Genomic DNA, 6,000 nt, shown 5'->3' on the forward strand with positions numbered 1-6,000 from the left:
GTCTCTTCCTGTTTCTGACGGTGTATGCGCCGACCCCCAGCGTGATCTTTTTTGCTTCCCCCCCTTGATGAATATTCATGTGTATCGATCTTTGACACCACCTATCCGGGTGTCGCTTTCTTTCTTTTCTGTTTTATAATTGGATGCCTGTTAGCCAATCACGCTTCTTTTGTGATGTTTTTGTGCGATACTTTTTTTTTTCCGGGCTAAGTAATTTGGTTGCCGTGTGCTGCTCAGATCTGTTGCTTATGCGCATGCGCAAAACTTCTATGCTCCATGTACAGTATTTGTCAATGCTGATTGGTCAAAGGAGTGCATGCGTTGCTCCTAGCATGTAAGGCTGACACTCATCAGCCACAAGGCACCACTGGGAGAAAAATCAAGCGTGGGCGGAGCAGACACATACTAAGGAGCTGAGGAGGCAAGTTTAGGCAAATGAGGAAACAGAACAAAAGTGAGGATATAGTGGAAAAGAGGACTGAGCTAGATAAAAAAAAAAAAGGGGAAGCAATAATGACGCTGTGGCCGCAAACACTCCTGGGAAACAACCCCGAACACAGAAATTTACGCCGGACTAAACAAAAGAAGAAATGAACGGAGGAACAAGCGTGCTGCAGGTACAGCACAGAACAAAAGTAAAGGGGAAGGTAAGCTGGCAATTAGAAACCGAGTAGGGGCACATAAAAAAAAATTTAAAAAAAACGGAGTAACCCTTTAAATGGCACTTTATACAAACAACCACATTTATGCAAGTTTTCAGCAAATTGTGTCAGAGTAAAAAAATTCATATTTGTGACTAAAAGTTTAACTCAAAACAAAAAAGCCCTCTTCCACATTCTAAGGTGAAATTTTAAGAAAAGCAGACTTTATATATACTACTCTACATTTGCCTATCTTCATAAAATCACTAGAAGTAAGCAGATCAAAAATATGGTTGGGATTAATCCAATTGCAATGCAATATGAAGGGATTAATCCAATGCAAACTGTATACCACCTATTGCATTTGTGACCCATGCTGTTGTTTATACTATTTTTTATTTTATTTTTCTTTGTAAAACTTCAATGAACTGATTTACCATGAAAAGCTATCAAAAAGTCCCATCAAAACAAAAATGATACCGATAATAATTCATACCGCCCCGTAAATAGAAAAATAAAAAAGTTATAGGGGTCAGAAGATGACAATTTTGGTGCATGTACTAATTTTGGTGCATGTAGTTATAATTTTTTTAAAGTAGTAAAATAAAATAAAACCTATATAAATTAGGTATCCTTGTAACCATATGGACCTACAGAATAAAGATATGGGGGGAGATTTATCAAAACATGTTCAAAGAAAAAGTTGCCCAGTTGCCCATAGCAACCAATCAGATTGGTTCTTTCATTTTGCAGAGGCCTTGTTAAAAATGAAAGCAAGCTGATTAGTTGCTATGGGCAACTGGGCAAATTTTCCTCTGCACAGGTCTCCCTCCAGGTGTCATTTTTACTGAAAAGTGAACTGAATAGGTTCAAAAGCCACCAATTTTGCCCAACAAATATATTTTTTTCTGGTTTCGCCATAAATTTTGTGATGGGTCTGTATGGGCAAAATTGAAAGTGTTATGATTTTTAGAAGGTGATGAGGAGAAAACGAAAGTCCAAAAAAGGAAAAACCCTGCATTCTTAAAGGGGTACTCCGGTGAAAACCTTTTTTTCTTTTAAATCAACTGGTGGCAGAAAGTTAAACATATTTGTAAATTACTTCTATTAAAAAATCTTAATCCTTCCTGTACTTATTAGCTGCTGAATACTACAGAGGAAATTATTTTCTTTTTGGAATGCTCTCTGATGACATCACGACCACAGTTCTCTCTGCTGACGTTATTATAATAACAACGCTTTATTTATTGTTGTCCTTAGTGGGATTTGAACCCAAGTCCCCAGGACTGCAAGGCAGCAGTGCTAACCACTGAGCCACCATGCTGCCCTTAGCATACATCTGCTATGCATCTGCTATGCATGGTTGCTAAAATGGACAGAGATGTCAGCAGAGAGCACTGTGTTCATGATGTCATCAGTGTTCCAAAAAGAAAGGAATTTCCTCTGTAGCATTCAGCAGCTAATAAGTACTGGAAGGATTAAGATTTTTTAATAGAAGTAATTTACAAATATGTTTAACTTTCTGCCACCAGTTGATTTAAAAGAAAAAAGGTTTTCACCAGAGTACCCCTTTAAGAGGTTAAGATAGAAGAAGGACTGCTATCTATTTGTACTCACACATATTCAAAGTATCAAAAAGCATGGAACTTGGGAATCGCCTTCATGTCTCAGGTACAAAATTTTGCATTGGTGGGCAGATGTAAAATTTTGGAAGGAAATAAAAATATTTCTACTGATCAATAGCACTAAATATTGTATTTCCGATTTTCAAATTATATTTTTACTTTTTTATTTTTTTTGTATAACTTGTAATTTCTTATTCTTATCTTTATTTAATGCTTTGGTATACTGCCTGTCAGTTATTGCCTGTTAGTGTTAAACTTAAGGCAATATATTGCTTTAAGCTGTTCCCCTGGCACATTCTAATAATGTACATTATAGTCATGGCAGTTCTTGCCGCTGTTAAAGGGGTACTCTGCCCCTAGATATCTTATCCCATATCCAAAGGATAGGGGATAAGATGTCAGATCGCCGGGACCCCCGGGATCGCCGCTGCGGCACCGTGCTATTATCACTGCACAGAGCGAGTTCGTAATGACGGCAATACCGGGGCCAGAGCATCGTTATGTCACGGCTCTGCCCCTCGTGATGTCACGGCCCGCCCCCCTCAATACAAGTCTATGGGAGGGGCCGTGGCGGTCGTCATGCCCCCTGTCATAGACTTCCATTAAGGGGGCGGGCCGTGGTGTCACAAGGGGCAGAGCCATGATGTAACGATGCTCCTGCCCCTGCATTGCCCGTCATTATGCACTCGCTCTGTGCAGTAATGCGGTGCCACAGCAGCGATCCCGGGGGTCCCCAGCAGCGGGACCACGGCGATCTGACATCTCATCCCCTATCCTTTGGATAGGGGATAAGATGTCTATGGGCTGAGTACCCCTTTAAAGCTTCCAGCTGCCATGGTAACAACTGGCATGAAACTATTGCGGGTGTTGATGGTGACAGAGGGAAATCCCTCCTTCTGTCAGATCAATTACTTGCCATGGTTGGTATTGTTTGTGTGGGCGCGTTGTTTAATGACACCTCTGAAAGAGATACAGTAAAGTGACACCTCTGAAAGAGATACAGTAAAGCTTCCTGAGAAAACCACCCCCTTGAGAAGACCCGCCATTCAGGCAACTTTTGCTGTGACAAATTTTCTATTCCAAGGTCTATGAAAGCTGCTCCTCTTTAAAGGGTTACTCCACCCCTAGCATCTTATCCCCTATCTAAAGGATAGGGTATGAGATGTCAGACCCCCGGGATCTCCACTGCAGCGCCCCGCTATCATTACTGCACAGAGCAAACTCACTCTGTGCGTAATGACCAGCGATAAAGGGGCCGGAACATCGTGACAACACGGCTCCGCCCCCTCGTGATGTCACGGCCCGCCCCCGTAGTACAAGTCTATGGGAGGGGGCATGGTGGCCATCACGCCACCATGCCCCCATCGTGATGTTACGATGCTCTGGCCCCTGTATCGCCGGTCATTACGCACAGAGTGAGATTGCTCTGTACAGTAATGATAGTGGGACGCTGCAGCGGCGGGACCCCCGCAATCTGACATCTTATCCCCTATCCTTTGGATAGGAGATAAGATGCTAGGGGCCCCTTTAAGCAGACCAGTCCTTATTCTTCCAAAGTCCATTTTTAGCAGATTTCTTAGTCAAAACCACTTTAAAAAGACCACACATTTCAATTATAAGCACACAGAATAATTTAGATGCAAATCCTCACCAAATTGAATTATCAAATTGGAGCAAAACAGAGGAGACTTGCAAGGGACATCAAGGGAGAGATGCTGCCAGCATTGTGGCACAAAAAAGCAGAAAAAGGAGCATTTTCATCCCCAGCAGGGCTAGTCAATAAAAAGCAGAAGTTTGGCTGCCAGAAATAGAAAAGGGTACAGACTCTGTCATGCTGCACTGGTGAGAGGAGCCATGCTGTAAACCAAGAATAATGCAGTGAACCATGCTAGGTACTGGAAATGAGCAATGATTGGAACAAGGTATGAGCTGATTTGCCATGCTTGAAACTAAGAATAAAATAGGGGACTATGTTCGGGACTAAAAAGAAGAGTGAGAAACCTACTGGGTAGCAGCTATCAGAGAGGAGTCATGCTGAAAATAACAAATGAGAGATGAGTTATCCAGAGGACAAGGAATAAGCAAGGAGCCATGCTGGGGACCAATACTGAGATGATGATTCATGCTAGAAACTGGGAAGAAGTGCGGTGAGCATACTGGGGACCAGGAATGGGGGGAGGAGCCAAGCATAGGATTAAAAATAAAAGGGAAGCAATGTTGAGGACAAGGAACCAGAAGGGGAGCCATGCTGGCAACTAGGAGTAAGAGGGGGAGCCATGCTGATATGAGAAGCCGGACCAGTAATGCAAATCAGGTATGAAATGGGAGACATTCTGTTACAAAGACTGAGATGTAAACATTTTTGTGGACTGGGAAGGAGATGGGGCGTATTCTGGGGACTGTGAATGTAATGGTAAGTCAGGCTGGAGATAAGGGATGAGATAGGTAGCCTTACTGGGGACTATGAATTAGATGGGGAGTAATTCTGAGAAACAGTGAGAGCCGTACCATACAGGCAACAACTAATTCTACACAAGATAAGACATATTTTTGGATTATTTTTTTCATTATTATTTGTTTGCTCGTGTGCTGAACATGCTTTTTGACTCCATTAGACACTTTTTTTGAGGGGAGCACCAGCTATCGATGAGCCACTTCTTTTAACTAACTACAGTGGCCAGCTCCAAGAAGTTTTACTGTAAATAGAAAGAATGAGATTAAAATGTATTTTCCTTTATAAATGTAGAATGACACATTTACCCACACATGTTCATAGATTCTTTTCGTTTCAGAAAGCCTAAATAACCTGATTGATCGGATTTTGTTTCGAAACGAGCTCAGCTGACATATAATAGAGTACAATTAAATGGCTAAAATTGGAAGAAAGAAGAACAGTAATGACCACTGCAAAGAAAATAGATTGTATCTTTTCTCTGTCATGCACAACTAAACAAGTATTGATCACAAAATATAACCCGAAGATACCTACAGCATTTGAAGCTCAACAGAAGGAGAACCATATAATGGCCTAGAAGATTTTATATACATGTTACCTTTTAAGATAGAATGTGTTCAAATAAAAAGAAGCAATAGTTGTTTTTTTCTTCCAATGGATTCTACATTTTCTTTCCAGGTAATGAAACTTTCTATGTCTGTTGTTTCTAGAAAAAATTAAATAATAAAAAGTTATTTTTAAAATAGAAGAATAGAAAAAATCTGTTTTGACAAAGTCTGTTCTTCTGTGCAAGTTACATGGAGTAATTTTACATCTGACTGCTACATGGCTAAATATTTGGAAGCTATGTAGCAATACTTATTTGACGCTATTTAGAATTATTTGTGAACATTGCATCACCAACATTTTCTTTACCAACTAATTAGAACCAGATACTGATAAATATTCTTACCTTGTTTTTATTTTATTTTCTGGTTGTGGATTTTTTACAATCAATTTTCTGTACATGATTATGGAAGTGGCCATCTTACCTGAACTGCTTTTAATAACATATGATTTTCAGCAGCCACTTGGACCATAGGGGATATGACTCATTGACTTCTATCTGGGAAGGTTTCTTTTTATTGTTCTTTTTCTTTTTTCAAGAAACCACTGTAATATCGGCGCAAACCTTCTTGAAATGAAAGCAGTTTTATGTTCCACACCAAACTGAAAGGTAAAAAATAGTTTATATGTCAGTGTTATGTGTTTTAAAGGGGTACTCCACCTCTTAATATGT

The 6,000-nt window shown here is 40.3% G+C and overlaps 1 long non-coding RNA gene across 1 annotated transcript in view; it reads left to right on the top strand.

Annotated features, from left to right (window-relative positions):
- Nucleotides 1–5,391, top strand: part of LOC130307281 (uncharacterized) — a 29,090-nt gene extending 23,699 nt beyond the window's left edge. Inside the window, exon 3 of the long non-coding RNA XR_008856477.1 lies at nucleotides 5,059–5,391. This is a non-coding gene — a long non-coding RNA (uncharacterized LOC130307281). The remainder of the gene's footprint in view (nucleotides 1–5,058) is intronic.
- The last annotated feature ends 609 nt before the right edge of the window (nucleotides 5,392–6,000 follow it).

This window comes from Hyla sarda, chromosome 1, assembly GCF_029499605.1.
Source record: "Hyla sarda isolate aHylSar1 chromosome 1, aHylSar1.hap1, whole genome shotgun sequence".
Classification (NCBI taxonomy): Eukaryota; Metazoa; Chordata; class Amphibia; order Anura; family Hylidae; genus Hyla; species Hyla sarda.